General features: G+C 38.5%; 1 protein-coding gene across 1 annotated transcript in view; it reads left to right on the forward strand.

Annotated features, from left to right (window-relative positions):
* The window catches only part of LOC109930302 (seizure protein 6 homolog), an 834907-nt gene that overhangs the window by 259539 nt on the left and 558738 nt on the right, over positions 1 to 16630 (forward strand). The gene's annotated exons all lie outside the window — the stretch shown is intronic.

The raw sequence follows: 16630 nt of genomic DNA on the forward strand, positions 1-16630 counted from the left end.
TCAGCAAAGCATCACATGTACCTAGTTAATATGTGAAGTTGAACCTTCATGGAGAATGCAATTAGTCCTGGCTCATTAGCTGCCTAGCAAAACAGAGATTCACTGAAGCAACAATGAGAGACGTTAACCGCTATTATTTCAATGCTTTGAAGTTATATGGAAGATGATTTTAAAGAGACAGAAGCTGCCTAACCATTTTTCTTAGTCTATAGACATAATTTAATATCTTTTATTATAAATAGAATGGGTATTTCCTTCTTTCCATCCTCCCCTTCCCAGGTACTTAAAATTGGTTAATATCTCAATAACATTATTTATCAAAATTCCTTGTGCCTACCAGAAAATTCATGTTGAAAGTATACTAACTCTTTCTTGCTGCTACATTTCTCTTGATGCAATGAAATAGGCAGCCTTCAGATTGTAAAGGGAAGGAAGAACTCTCTGGATCCTCAGAACATCTCAAGGTATTTTGTAGTCAATAGCTTTGTTTTCCAACATTGGCTGCAACATCCCATAAACAATAAATTAAAGCATAACCAGGTAATCAGTTTCTGTTGATCCAGGATGAGAGACAAATGCTGCCCAGTTAAGTGGGGGGAAATTCTTCTTGTTCTTCCAGTAAAGTCATAGGATATCTGTTTTACGTTTACCATTGTTTAGACAGAGAACTTTAGTTTTATATTTCAACTGAAAAAAATAATGCAGCACTCCCTCAGTAGTCAGGATATGCTGTGTACTCAGGTACATGGTGGGGTTTAAACCACAGACTTGAAGATGAGAAACCAACCAACTGAATCAATCTGATACTTGTCACAACGTAATTTAAATTTGCTAGTGGACATAAATACTTTTTCAAAAATACAAAGAGTCTATCCTTGAGGTTTTTGATACAAATGTGCTGTAGATGTGTTAAAGGAGCCTACAATTTGAGGTATTGCAGCTCCTTTGACACAAATACAACACATTTGTATCAAAATTCTCAAGGATGGGCTCCCTGTATTTTTGAAAAAAATATTTATGTGCTTTACTACATTTACATCACATTTTCTTTTGGAGTCTCTGGCCAAAGACCTCAAACAGAATGTTCTTCATGCTTCCTGACTCCATAAGAGCAAGTTGGCCGACACTTGTCCCTGTTTCTTCAATCTGATTGCCATTTTCCTACTTAGATTTCTTGATTAATTCTGTGCTACCATTGCCCCTATAAGCAAATCAGGTTTTACATTCACTACTATATCAAGTCTCCAGTTTTCTTCCACCTTGTTTGCAAAATAAATAGTCTTGATGCGTTTTGTTAAATTAAGTACACTGTACAACTCTCTGTTTTAGAATATGGAATTTGCATCAAAATTTAAACTCTAATGACCATCAAAAACATACTGAAACTGAAGAGTAATCTGTTATTGAGGGAAATAGAATCTGAAGGAACCATGTGACGTAGTAAATCTATGTCATAGCGTGATTCAGTCAGTCCACTGTCACCTAAGCTTTGATGGCTCCATTGCTTCCAGTGCTCATCTTCATCTCCTTTCTGATATCAAAAAAAAAATTCTTTGGCGTTTCTGATCTGCATGTGTCACTATTTGTTACTCAAGAAGTATCCTAGATATATAACGAAATTAACATGGCATACACATCAAAAGCAAAGCCAGACCTGAAATATTAAGTCTTTTACGGTCTCCACAGGCGCAGACTAACCTGCTGAGTATTTTCAACACTTTGTTTCTATTTCAGGTCTCAAACATCTGCTGTAATTTGCTTTTGCATTACTGTCAATACACAAGATATAGAAACAAATTACGGACCAAACATTATGATCGGAGGAAAGTAATGCTTTGTATTGAGTGCAGGAAAACCTCCAGGCTTGGGTGAAGTTACAACAGAACTTGTAAAAAGCCCTTGGCAAACAGAATTAGAACTGATGACAGAAAGTTGTTATCAAATATACGCAAAAGGATAGTTCAAGTGACTTGAAACATTTGTAATTTGATAAGTTACCAAAGAAACCTAGAGCAGTGGAATGCAATCATTTCAGAACTATAAGCTTAATGAGTCATCTCATTGAAGTAATCTTGGAAATCATACTGGAAAGAAATAATAACATGTTTGAAACAGAAACTGAGAGTGGTTTTAGATCTGGAGTAGGAACAAGAGATGGAATATTTAACCTAAGAGTAATTTTTGATAAATATCTAGCATAGCTAATGAAGAAGGATGTCCTAGAAGGGTCTTCAAGTGAGGTTATTTGGGTAGAGCTCAGAAATTAAAAGAAAGGGATGATTGTTAGAATTGTACTACAGGCCTCCCAACAGTCAGATGGAGATAGAGGAGCAGCTATTTAGGCAAATTACAAAAAGGTGTGAGAGAAACAGAGTGAGAGTTGGAGGGGATTTCAACTTTGCTAACATTAAATGGGATTTCCTTAGTGTGAAAGGATTAGACAGGGTAGAATTTTAAAGTGTATCTAGGATCATAGAATAGAACCCCTACAGTGTGGAAACAGGGCCTTCAGCCCAACAAGTCCACACCGACCAACAGAGCATCCCACCCAGACCCATCCCCCTTACCTACACATCCCTGAACACTACGGGCAATTTAGCATGGTCAATGCACCTAACTTGCACATCTTTGGACTGTGGGAGGAAACCGGAGCACGCGGAGGAAACCCACGCAGACATGGAGAGAATGTGCAAACTCCACACAGTCACCCGAGGGTGGAATCGAACTCCGGTCTCTGGCACTGTGAGGCAGCAGTGCTAGCCATTGTGCCACCCTAAGAGAGCTGCTTGTGCCAGTACATAGATAGTCCTACTCGAGGTAGTGTGGAGGCGCTGGTGTTGGACCTCACTTGACAAAGGAGCAGTGCTCTGAAAGCTTATGATTTCAAATGAACCTACTAGAGATGGGGCAGTGCTATCTAAACTCAGGGAATGAAGCTGGTTAAGGCGTTGAAGCTTTTGTGTGCAAGCATTCTGGGCATAATACCCATAGCTCTGTAAGTTTCAAAGTCATTGTTGAAAGGGATAGGGGTAGTGCAGAAGTTCAGTGTCTAAATTGGGGGAATGCCAATTTTAATATCATTAGATTGCTTCTGACAAACATAGACTGCGAACATTATTTCCAGGTAAGTCTACGTATGGAAAGTGAGAATCTTTTAAAAGTAGCACAGTGAGAATTCTGGGCTATCATGTTTCTGCAAAAGTGAAGGACAAGGGCTGCAAGGGCCTGGAACTCTGAATATCAAGAGATATTGAGAATTTGATAAAGAAAAAGTAGGAAGCATATGACAGGGTATTAAAACATGGAAGGCCTTCAAAAATATAGTGTAGGGGAAATGCTTTTAAAAAAAATCAGGAGAGAAAAGAGGGGCCAGAAAAAATCTTTGACGGTTTTAAGGAAAACCCAAAACATGTTTTAAGTATGTTAAGAGTAAAAGGATTACCAGGGAAAGAGTGACGCCTATTAGAGATCAAAGGGACAACCTCTGCATGGATCCAGAGATAAAGGGTGAGGTTTAAATGAATATTTCGCATCTGTATTCACAGAGGAGAAAGGGATTGTAGCTGGGGATTTCGCTTGGGCTGGTGAAGTTCTCGAACATGTTAAGAATAATAAGGAGGAGGTATTAGATGTTTTAGCTGACATACATTTGCATAAATCCCCAGGATTGATCAGAAGAATATGACGTGGCTGGGCAATGTTGACAAATATACTCAATCTCAACATAACAAATGTTAAGAGAATTAGATGCACTTACAGGGGTAAAACTTGGAGGCAAGAACAAAGAAACCCTATTGTGTGCAAGCAGGCCATTCAGCCCATCATGTCCACACTGACCCTCCAAAGACCATCACAACCAGACCCACCCCCTACCCTATCCCCATAACCCCACATGTCCCATGGCTAATCCACCTAGACTGCACATCCCTGGACACTATGGGCAATTAAGGACAGCCAATCCACCTAACCTACCATGTTAGGTGTTATGCTGACAACACAGCACCACTTGCAGTATCAGAAAAAGCACCTCCAAATATCGAGGGTCAAATATAATCTAGAAGTTTAGAATATGGCTTGAGTAAGAAAACCAAAAGGACAAAAATAATGGTTGTTAGGAAGAATGCATTAGAATTAATTAGGAGTAATTAGCATGAAGTTTGAAGAGGAATGGTGCTATGCCAAAAGAAATCTGTCTAGAATAATAGAAGATGGCAGATGAGATGCCGAATAGGCAATATACCATCACATCCTGACTTATGTCTTACAGGTGATGGAGCATTAGAGGGACAGGAGGCAAGTTACTTATTGCAAAATACCAAGATGCTCTCCTGATTTTGTAGCCATAGTATTCATATGGCTAGCCCAGTTCAGTTTCTGGTCAATGGTAACTCCCAAGACAACAATAGTAGAGAATTCAGTGATGGTAATGCTATTGAACATCAAATGGCAATGGTCAGTTTCTCTTTTGTTGGAGATGGTTATGGCTGGCACATCTGTGCCATGACAATTGTTTGCCACTTAGAAGCCTGGATATTGGGGATGGTGTGGGGGCTGTAGGGAGGGGGGTGGTGAAGGTGATAATCACAAGGATGGTTCCTTGCTCTACTTGACCTGATGCCAGAGACTTAATGGGGTATGGAAATTTTGAAAATTCCCAGAATAATTCTTTTGCTATTTTATCCATTGTGTTGCAACTTCTGATGGGACAGGACATTTCCAGGGAAGGTGGTGACAGTTCTAAAGAGGAGTCATCTCCACAGATGCTGCTTGGCCTGCTGTGTTCATCCAGCTCTGCACCTTGTTGTCTCTCATCTCCACAGTTGTTGCCAAGTTTCTCCAGCAATGTCTGTGTTTGGTTAAGATGATGGTGGATCTGGGAAATTGTAAAATACGATTCCACAACTGGTCAAGAAATAACCTAATACAATCTGTGGGCCATCATCTCCATTTTGGTGTAAGCTCCCAAATGTCAGTTAGGAGGACTTTGCAGATTCAACAGGGCTAGGTTCCTCATTGTCATTACTGGTGTCTAGCTCAGTGCTGGGTGGTCCATCCTTTATCCTTTCTTTAGACATTGTAGCAATTCTGATACAACAAGGTACCTTGCTAGACCATTTCAGAGGGCAATTGAGGGTCAACAACATTGCTTTGAATCTGGAATCACATCCTGAAGTCAGGATGACAGATTTCCTTCCTCAAAGTTCAGTTACAAAGAGATATTTGAAATTGCAAGAGCAAAACAAACTCTTAAAAAATGACTTTCAGAAAAGAAAACATCAATATTTCATCCATTTGATCTGAGCTGAAAAGCTACAGATATCCCATCATTGTAGAGAGCAAAGTGGAAGGCAGCAGATAGCGGGGTCAATTTAGGCATACTTGGACGACAGTGGTAATAAGCGTGCTACAGTTGATGCGTAAGCATAGTGTTAGATAAACAAGTGAGGGATACCACGACAGTGGATCTCCTGGCAGAAATGGCTATAAGCAGCAGCAACATTCACACCAATATTTGGCAGGTTTAAAATCAGTATTAATTTGAGGGGAAGGTTCTGTACTCTGTTTCCGTGCTGTATGACTCTAACTGGCTGAATTTATAACCTGTCATTGACCCATTTTGGTTTATTTACCTGACTTCAAATATACAATATGACAATATGCATTCTGCTGCATACCAATTATAAAGCACAGCTAAAGTTATTTTGATCCACTTAAGGGAAAGCAAGAGACAACGAACCTGTAACAGACACAATTAATGAGGCATTGGGGAAGTCATTGAGTCAGAGTAATCCAGATTAAACATAAAAAAGACTTGGCATCCTTCAGCATAAACTCATTAAATTTTATAGCATAATAAATGATTCCTATTAAAATAATTAATTTCATGCTGCGTGCATCTTCCCCTCTTGGAAAATTTGCAAACATGCTTATTTTGTTCCACTGGGATTGGAATCTTACAATGTGTTCTTGATACTTGACAGAGTCTCTTCCAACTAAAAGACTTGGATCAACTAATGTTAACCATGATATAAATGTAACCTGTCTTATTGGGCTTTTGGTGCATGCTTGTATTGTTGAAAACTAAAATGCACCTTTTCAATAGCTTTGTATCTGCAGTGTTCTTAGTACACTAAGATACAGTGAAATTAACCGGATTTACTCTGTTGCAGTTTAATTAATGAAAGTGAATGCATTGCTAACTATTGCCAAGTAGCAATGGATAGAAAATATTTCAGTGCAATGTGTTGTACATTGTTACCAATTTTACAGGATTATTGTTATCTGCTGCACAGAATATATCCTCTGTTCTTGGATATGATGCAAATTTCCTTAATCTGGCAATGGCACTGTTCTACAATGTGACTAGTTTGGTCTAGAACATACCACAGATTCTAGGAATGTAACACATACAAACTGACCATTGGGCCCTTCCAGCTGGTATTTGTGTTCCACCCAGTCTGATACCATAGTCTTCCCCTAATTTAGCATTAATCCTCATTTTTTTCTGCAGCAAACAGTCCTCCAGGAGAGTTGTCTACCGAATTTAGGCTTTATTGCCTCCTTCATTTTAAACTTGCTCTCCTGTGGCTTCTCTTTTCTTCTCATTTGTCTATTTCCCTTTCTCCTGTTCTCTGTTTCTCTTCCCTCATATTTTCTCTCTTGCCTCTTTCTTCTCTCCCTCCCATCTCTTTCTCTGCTCACCTCTCAAAATAATGCTTAAAAAATATCCATCAAATGCACGTCTGATATAGTGGACAGAGCCTTTCATAGAGTCTTAGAGATATACAGCACAGAAACAGACCCTTCGGTCCAACTCGTCCATGCCGACCAGATATCCTAAATAAATCTAGTCCCACTTGCCAGCATTTGGCTCATATCCCTCTAAACCCTTTCCTATTCATATACCGATCAGATGTCTTTTTAATGTTGTAATTGTACCAGCCTCCACCACTTCCTCTGGGAGCTCATTCCATACATGCACCACCCTCTGCGTGAAAAAGTTGCCCCTTAGTTCCCTTTTAAATCTTTACCCTCTCACCTTAAACCTATACTCTCTGGTTTTGGACTCCCCCACCCTGGGGAAAATACATTATCTATTTACCCTATCCATGCCCCTCATGATTTTAAAAATGTCTATAAGGTCACCCCAAAGCCTCCAATGCTGCATTTCAATATTCCTGATGACAGGGTGACTTTCAGTGTGCTGTTAATTTTTACAAATCCTTCTTAAATTTAGGTTGTCTTTTCCCAGTCTATTTTGGTTCTTTATGTGATATAACTCTAAATTTGTGATCACTATTTCTTGTAACTGTGACTTTCACACCACAACATCAGTACTGCCTTATGTGGTGATCTATGTTTCGAAAAAATCTAACTGTTCCTCCCACTGAACATTTATGTTTCATTTCCTAGAAATGTGCAACCCTACTTTTGTCGCTTTTGCTACTGCAGTAATATTTTACATTGATTTTTCTTACAAAAATGCAGTTAAGATTAATTATGTGCCTATAGCATATATTGGCTACGAGTAATTTTTTAGAAGCAATATATTTAAAATACAACCTATTGCCCAATGACACAGAGTGCGTTGTGGAGTAAAGTTGCTTGGTAATGATACTTTTTCAAAATGGCAATGATAACCAATGTCCAAGCAGAAGTTTTGGGATCAGTTTCTTAAAAATATAATCTGTTACATGTCAAAAAATCAGAGATAATGATTGTACAGGATATTCCAATTATGTACGGGGAGTGAATAAATATCTGCGTCAAATAAAATTTATTTACATTCTGTCAGGTCAATTCCAATTCTGCTTTGGTCTCATCAGGGAATAATCTTTCCTTGCCTTTCACAGAGGGAACACGTGTGCGCAAGGGGCGAGCTAGATTTCCTTTCATTGCATTTAATTTCCCTCAAAGATCAGTATTTTGCCATTGACTGAATGCTCTCTAACTTTGACATCCTGTGTGGTACCTGTCAAGGGAAGCAGATTGCAATTTGTTAAGATTTGGTTGAGAAGTTTTGAATAGCAGTGTCAGAGATGAATGCATTTTCTTGACCAGAAGAAGCAGAATTGTAGAACTTTTAGGGAGAAAGGATTGAATTGAGAATTTGCAAAACCAAATACTGGAACATAAACCATTCTCCATTCATCATTGCGGGGAAAGACTTTTGTTCCTTTTGACTTGAAGTAATTTTGTAAAAACATGAATTTTACATAGGCTCTGTTACTTATATGAATAGTCGAATTCTTTCAATCCCAGGTTCTAATTTTCACTATGCTATTCCTAAAATAAATAAGTTGGGGAACTCATTAGAATAGAGGAGGCAGGAATTTAGCTTAGACACAATAACTGGTGTGCTGAAATAGGGTAGAGGGGAAATTATACCTCCAGATGTATTCACTTCACACTAGGTGATAATTTGAAATGCTGCTGGCCTCCATACAAACTTCTATCATTTGCAAAGTAAGCAATATGATTTCAAACATTGTTGATTAGCAGGTTAACAGAGTCAAATGCCATGTATTTCTTCTGTAAATCATACAGAGGATAGAAATGCCAAAAATGATTGCTCCCTCTACCCAAGCACATTGCCAGCGTTGCTTTATCTTCACTTCTGCCCTCAATCAATGTTCATCTGCTTTCTGTTTTATTATGCATTAAATACCAATGAATTTAACACCTCTGTTCAACTGTAGAGTAATTAAAATGCACATGCCAATGAAAGTAATTTGGCAATCAACTGTTTTAGTTTCATTTCAAATAAAATTGGAAGGCACTGTTTGCTGAAGTCAGTTGATTGCACAAAACTGGAATTGAACTCTAGAACTGAAGGATCTCTTCAACTTTGAAAGTTGTAGCAATGATTTCTCATCATTTTGCTTTCAACACAAAGGATATTCAGAACACATCCTTTACTTTTGGCCACATGCTGTATATGGCTTTCTTGACGTTTAGTGTCTAGAAATCAGATGTAGAATCCAACTGATTTTACTCCCTATATTCAAAAAATGTTAACATGTTAAAAAAAAATCAGAGTTGTGTGTAAAAAGAACATTTACTTTGCACTATACCATTTTAATAACAATGCTCTGTTTAGAAATGTGTACGGTTAGTTTTGGTAGCTGTGACCAGCAGTGTGCCACAAGAATCAGTGCTGGGTCCACTGCATTTTGTCATTTATATAAATGTTTTAGATGGGAACATAGGTATGGTTAGCAAATTTGCAGATGACAGCAAAATTGGAGGTGTAGTGGATAGTGAAGAAGGTTACTTCAGAGTACTACGGGATCTTGATCAGAAGGACCAATGGACCGAGGAGTGGCAGATGGAGTTTAATTTAGATAAATGTGAGGAGCTGCATTTTGGAAAGGCAAATCAGGGCAGGGTTTATACACTTAATAGTAAGGTCCTGGGGAGTGTTGCTGAACAAAGGAACCTTGGAGAGCAGGTTCATAGTTCCTTGAAAGTGGAGTTACAGGTGGATAGGATAGTGAAGAAGGCATTTAGTAATCTTGCCTTTATTGGACAGTGCATTGAATATAGGAGTTGGGAAGTCATGTTGAGGCTGTACAGGATATTGGTTAGGCCACTTTTGGAATACTGTGTGCAATTCTGGTCTCCCTGCTTTAGGAAGGATGTTGTGAAACTTGAAAGGATTCAGAAAAGATTTAGAAGGATGTTGTCAGGGTTGGAGGGTTTGAGCTATAGAGAGAGGCTGAATAGGCTGGGGCTATTTTCCTGGAGCGTTGAAGACTGAAAGGTGACCTTATAGAGGTTTATAAAATCATGAGGGGCACGGATAGGGTAAATAGACAAGGTCTGTTCCCTGGGGTGGGGGAGTCAAAAACTAGAGGGCATATGTTTAAGGTGAGAGGGCAAAGATTTAAAAGAGACCTAAGGAGCAGCTTTTTCACACAGAGGATGGTGCATGTATGGAATGAGCCATCAGAGGAAGCAGTGGAGGCTGGTACAATTACAACATTTAAAAGATATTTAGATGGGTATATGAATAGGAAGGGTTTCGAGGGACATGGGCCAAATGCTGGCAATTGGGACCAGATTTATCTAGGATATCTGGTCAGCATGGATGAGTTGGACCGAAGGGTTTGTTTCCGTGCTGTACATCTCTATAACTCTATAACTATGACTCTACGAGCTACTATTCAGTGGGGGGAAAAAAAAAATTCCAGGAGGGTATGTTATGGGTAAAAATTCCTCTAGTTATTATGATAGGAACGTTTTAATTGTTTTTGTCAGAGTTTCAAGCAAGATTACAAATAAATATTATTCATAGGTTTTGATGAATGATAATGCCGTAGCAACTGACAACTCAGAAGGAGGCCTTTCCTTCATCATGTTGATGCCAGCTGTTTGAAGGTGTGATCTAATTACTCTCATTTCCCCACTCTTTCCCAGTATTCCCACTGTATTTTATCCAAGTTCACAACCGATTCCAATTTTAAATTGTGATGCAGATTCATGATAGATTATGATCGCTTATGTGGGTTAAGAAGGGGAGCACTTTTTTTACTGGAAATTTTAAATTGTTCTGAGGGGTGAGGGGTGTCTGAAGTTTGTTGTACATGCATTTCTCATGGGGGTTTACAGCCGTGGCATGGAGCTGGAAGTGAATAGTTCAGTGCATTAGAAACAAAAACCTAGAAAATAGAAAGATAAGTGGAGTTGCTGCATGGCACAAGTCCAGTTAAAGAAAGTCAGAATGATCCAGAAGTCTACCAGCATGCAAGTTTCAGTCAGAAAGAAAAGATCTATAACAAGTGAAGCATTGTTAGTCTAGCAATCTTCAAAGCAGTTTGGGCTGAAAGGAAGTCCCGAGTGATTTAGAAGTCAGTAAGAGAAAAGGTCCAGAAATAGCAAGTGGTTGAAGACATGAGCTTAAAGACCACATATTAAGTAATAGCAGCTGAGATAGCAGCTTGGTTAAGGTTCTCAGGCAGAGGCATTAACTAAAGAGAATTCCACCAGGTTAATGCAGAAATTAACTGAAAATAAAGCAATTTCAGCCATTCCAAATGAGCAAGGAACTTAAAAGTGGATACAGCTGATCCTTCACTGAGCTTCAAGTATCTGTAAAGTTATATCCGTGGTAAAATGTTGAATATTACTTTCTGATATCAATAATGAGATTGTTTAAAAAAGTTCATATATCTTGGAACATAGTTTATGTCTTTTTCTGCAATAAACTTCCATACTCTTTTGTTAAAATTACATTGACATCATCTTGTGAATATGTTCAGTGATCGACATCAATGGTACGCAAAAACCAAAAATGAAACTTGTGGCCTATCAAGCCAGGTGTTACTCTGGGTTCATAAATAAAGTTACAATTGAATCTGCTTCTACCACTGTTAGTAATGATAGCCTTTCTGTCACTGGAGATAACATTCACTATTTACACAAATGAAACTCCTAACTCAGAACACTTCTATTTAATATCCTTTAAAACTTACCTCCTGCAGTGAAAACACTTTAAACTCCTCTCTTCAATCAAAATGTATTCCACAAACTTCTATATCGCTACATAAGATTTCACTTTAAATGTTTGAGAGGAACTCCTGCCTGGCAAGGCTGAAAAATGTTGACAAGTTTGGAAAGCAGGTCAATTGATATCTGTAAAAGGAAGGTGCTACTTATTGTGATTGAAAATGTCTAGCATTTGTTGATTTTTTTTTTCTTTCTTTTAACTACTGAAGTATAATGGTGAATCCAGATTCATTACTTTTTTTATGATGTGGATTTGAGGAGCTTTTGTATTAAAGGCTTAAAGGAATCATGAAGCTGTATTCATCTGATCTGACCTAATGAAAATATATTGTCAGAAGCACAGATTGATCAAAGCCAGCAGAATTTATATAACTTCTGAGTGAGAAGTGACTTTAGCCACTTCCGTTTACCTTTTATGTGAAGTAAGTATCTTATTATACAATACAATTACCTCCTAATCTGTGGGATTTTTTTTTCAGTGGTGCAGTGGAGTGATTATTTAATTGCACAATTTAAAATTAATTTCAGTGTGAGCAACCAAAACTGCATTAACACATACTGTCTCTTTGTCTCATTATTGCATTCATCTGCCTGTGAAATTTCCAATTTAAATTTCCTGGTGCATTCCCTGGGTCATATAAATTCCTCCTCTTACTGCAGTTCTGATTGTGCAATACTTGTGGGGGTGGGGGTGGATGCTAAGCAAGGAAAAATGTACATCGTATTTTACTTGCTGTCTGTTTTTAACAATAATATTTTAGAGTCCTGCTTTTCAATAGCTGAAGTCCTTACATGATATTTAGTGTTCTTTTACTTAAAGAAGGTCATTTCTTTACAATTTAACTTTTTGAAGAAACATGTCATTTGATCATACGATGGGTGAGCACTGATGTGGACAAGTTGGGTGAAGTAAGCTTTTTATATTGAAACTTTGCATGTTTGTAAGCATCAAATTGAGTTGGTGCTATGATTGGGAGGTGGAATGTTGTTGTCTTCAGGTTGCAAGGAATTCTTTTACTTGTGCATATAACAGTTTACTAGATAATAGTGCATTCCGCCGAATTAAGGAGAACAATCACTAATTTTCAATCACCGTGTAACTTTCTCATACTAATATTAATAGAACCTAAATATTATTTTCTCAGCAATGAACTTGTATCTCCAAAAAGAAGACTTATACATTAAATGAACCTCTATTCAGACAATACCAAGGTTCAATCAAGCTTACCTGATTCAATCCAAGAATTGTTGCTCACACACTAGCCCCCATCAAATCTTGTTGGATTGTTTATCAGACTGGTGTATTATAGACCTGAATGTCTGAGTCTAACTGCACTAATATGCTCATGTTACTTTAGTTGATCTCCCATGAACCAGCAGTTAAGTGCATTTGAGGGAGAATGCATATGTAGAATGACCATGACAAATGGGAATGTAGAAGCAGGAGTAGACCATTCAGCCCCTCGAGTCTGTTCTACCATTTTATGAGATCATGGCTGATCTGTGGCCTAATTCCACATACCTGAGCTTGGCCCCTATCACTTAATACCAATGCCTAACAAAAGATTATCTATCTCAAATTAACAACTGATCCACCATCTACTGCCATCTGTGGAAGAGAGTTTGAAACATCTATACCCCTTGTGTGTAGAAACTGGCAAATATGTTGTGCGATATATTTATAGAATTGTATAGTGACACATTGACCAAAGACATTGTCACGCCTGAAACAAAGGATGACATCATGGCATAATGTCATTGGGGGAGGTGGAAAACACAAGTCATGGTGTGTTGTCTGTTCAGTTCTTTTCATTGGGTGCAGTTACACTGTTAGCAAGCATTCATACACAGGAACAAATGATTTGTTCTGGCTTCCAAGTTTTGGAAAACGTCCAGCAGTTTACCCTTATCTGGTCATTTGAAATCTCTAGCTTCTACTATCGAAGAACAAAAAAAAGTTGAAAACTAGCCAAAGTAGCTTTAGCTGCCTATTCATAATGTCATTATCATGTTTCCAGGGGTTACAATGATACAAAAGCAGCAATAGTGGAAAAGAATCTTAAGATTTATAACCTAGTTTAGCAAACTTGTTAATTGATGATATTGCAAAACAATTTCTTATTGCTACTGTCAATTTGGAACATTGCACCACTGGAGAAAAATTAATTTTTAAATTGTATTGGATTAGTTTACTCCAATAACGGATAATTGCAATAAATTGTTGTTAGAACTAATAACCACTAGGTAGTTGTTTGAAAATGGCATTGTGCAACAAAATGACCAAACTGTCAATTGCAGATAGATTGCCTGGCAATGTATTCTAAAGGATGAAAGGAGCTGAACAGACAAAAGCACATCAGCTTTGGATCAGTTGCTGTCACTCTCAAGTTTATAATCTAAACTGGCGCATCTGAGATCATGTAGTTACATCACTGATGCTGTCTTTCAGATAAGCCTTGAAACTGAAGCCCACTGTGCCAGTTATTATGGTGTCGGAAATCCATTGTACTATCCAAAGAACAGCAATAAGTCCTTCTGGTATCCTGGCTTATAATTTTCCCTGCAAAATTAGATTATATTGATCACTGGAGATTATGTGAGATGCCCACAATGCCTACAAATGCTCTTATTCCATTTTAAAGGCAAAATACTTTACTTCAGAAAATGTGTGCAGTGTAAGATTATAAGTTATAACTATTTATAATGTCAATAATATATGGACACCAAACGAGATAGAAAGATTCAAGTACTTAAGAACAACTAGAATTCACCTTTCTGCAATTGAAATATCCTTGTTGGAAAGCATTTCCTACACTGTCTATGAGTGGCATCATTTTAAATCATAGTCAAGTTTGTGTTTCAATAAATGCAACATTAGAAGTAGGCATTGTGAATCTTAGTTCATGAAGAGTTCACATCTCCTGCCAGAACTAAAGGCTGTTGGAGAATCCATAAGTAATTATTCAATTAGTCATTGTTGTCCCAAATCAATCATGCATGGTCAAAGCCACAATGGTAGGAATTGTTGCATCAAATGCCAAAGAGCAGTTTGCTTACACATTATCTGGGTTCACAGTATCTTTTCATTCCTTGACCATATCAAATGGAATGTGGAGTTATAATCAAATGCTTGTATCCTGGCTAATTTGCAGATTAATCAGCCTGGTCCTGCAGACCACTTGTATCTCATCCTTTATTTTAAAATTTGGTAAGGAAAGATCACAACCATTTAACTTGGCTGGTTCAAAACTGAATGAAGTAAAGCAGGATATCTCTGTACTTAACCTCATGATATAGAGGAAATATACAAAAATGTTGGGCAGGAAATGCATGCCGACTTTTTTGTCCCAGTTGTGCTACATTATGCAACTGCATGTATCCAAAAATAAAAAAGACCTGTACCTATTGTATCCCTCCAACCTCTCAGCACCTCAAAGTAATTCACATTGATTTGAAATAAAGTGATTTCTGATGTACAACAACAGTGGCAGCCATTTTCCACATGGGGTTACATTATAAATGACCAGCTGATCAGTTCTTGGTATTTCATTGAAATTACAATCTCGTGACAGACCAAATAATTTTGTTAGTATTGAGCTTCAGATAAAGCATGTGCTCTAATCCCATGTCACTTAACCCCTTTCTTTCATCACTGACCTAACCTATCTCTACATGTTTTACAAAGCTTCTATTTTAATCACTGTCAATGCATTCCACAGCCTTACAGTATCCTCCTATAAAGTCTCTCCATCCTAAGTCAATCTCTCAACCACAGTGAACTTAATTAAACAGAGTGTGCAACTTTGCAACCATATCAAGTACTTGAATCGTTGATGCATGTAAGGGGAAGCTAGATTAGTGCAGGATGGAAGGAGGAGCAGAAAGTTATGCTAATGGGGAGTGAAGTTAAGCTGAATGCCTGGTTTCTGCTATAATTTCATTGTGAATCTTTGTGGCACAATGGTTTCAACTTCATCCATAGGTTGACCACAATACTTAAACAAAATGAAGAGAATGAAAAATAAAATTGGCCAGGGTATAAAGTGGATGAGCAATGGATCCTTAAGTCATCAGCCTTCTACCAAGCTGGTTAGATTAAAAACATTTTGAACAGTTAGGTTAAAATCCACAACAGGACAGTCCAAACAGACCCATTGTTTCTGCCTGCTCCTGCCCCACAGAATTCATCTCCTCCTACCCCGACTCAATTTTTTCTCCCCTTGTCCAGTACCTTCCCTCTTACAGCTACAATTCCTCTGACACTTTATGTCAGTTTCAGAATTTCCAGTTCATGGGGTCCAACCACCACCTCTTCACCATGAATGTGCAATTTCTTTACACATCCATCACTCAACAGGATGGTCTCAGGTCTCTCAGCTTCTTCCTGAAACAAAAGCCTGAACCGACTCCCATCCACTACCATCCTCCTCTGCCTGGCTGAGCTTTTCTTCACTCTGAAAGGTCAAAGGGGTGGCCATGCATAACCACGTAGGCCCCAGTTATGCTTGTCTCTTTGAGGAGTATGTGATACACTCCTTGTTCCAGTTCTACTCCAGCCTCCATCCACAACTCTTTCTCCAGTATATCAATGACATCATCAGTGCTGCTTCCCTCTGTCAGCCGGAACTGGAAGAATTTATGTACTTTGCTTCCAAATTCCTCCCTGCTCTCACCTTCAACTGGTCCATTTCTGACTCCTCCCTTTCCCTTCCTCGACATCACTGTTTGCATTTCTGGGGATAGGCTGGCCACTGATATCCACTATAAGGCCACTGACTCCCACAGTTACCCTGACTATACATCCTCACATCCTTCCCCTTGTAAAGTGTCTATTCCATTTTCCCAGTTCCTCTGTCTCGGTCTCATCTGTTCTGATGATGCCAACTTCTACAAAGCGGGGTAGGCCTCTGAAATGTACATCTTCTTCATCAACTGAGGATTCCCAAGCACTGTGTTTAAATTATGGGAGATAGGCTGGGTGTGACCCATCTCCCGCACTTCAGCCCTCACCCCTGCTCTTTCCAAGGGTCTCCCTTGTCCTTACCTACAATCCCACCAGCATCCACAACCACAGTACATGAGCTGCCACCTCTGGCGGATTGCTACCACCAGACACATATTC

This window comes from Rhincodon typus, chromosome 26, assembly GCF_021869965.1.
Source record: "Rhincodon typus isolate 14 chromosome 26, sRhiTyp1.1, whole genome shotgun sequence".
NCBI lineage: Eukaryota > Metazoa > Chordata > Chondrichthyes > Orectolobiformes > Rhincodontidae > Rhincodon > Rhincodon typus.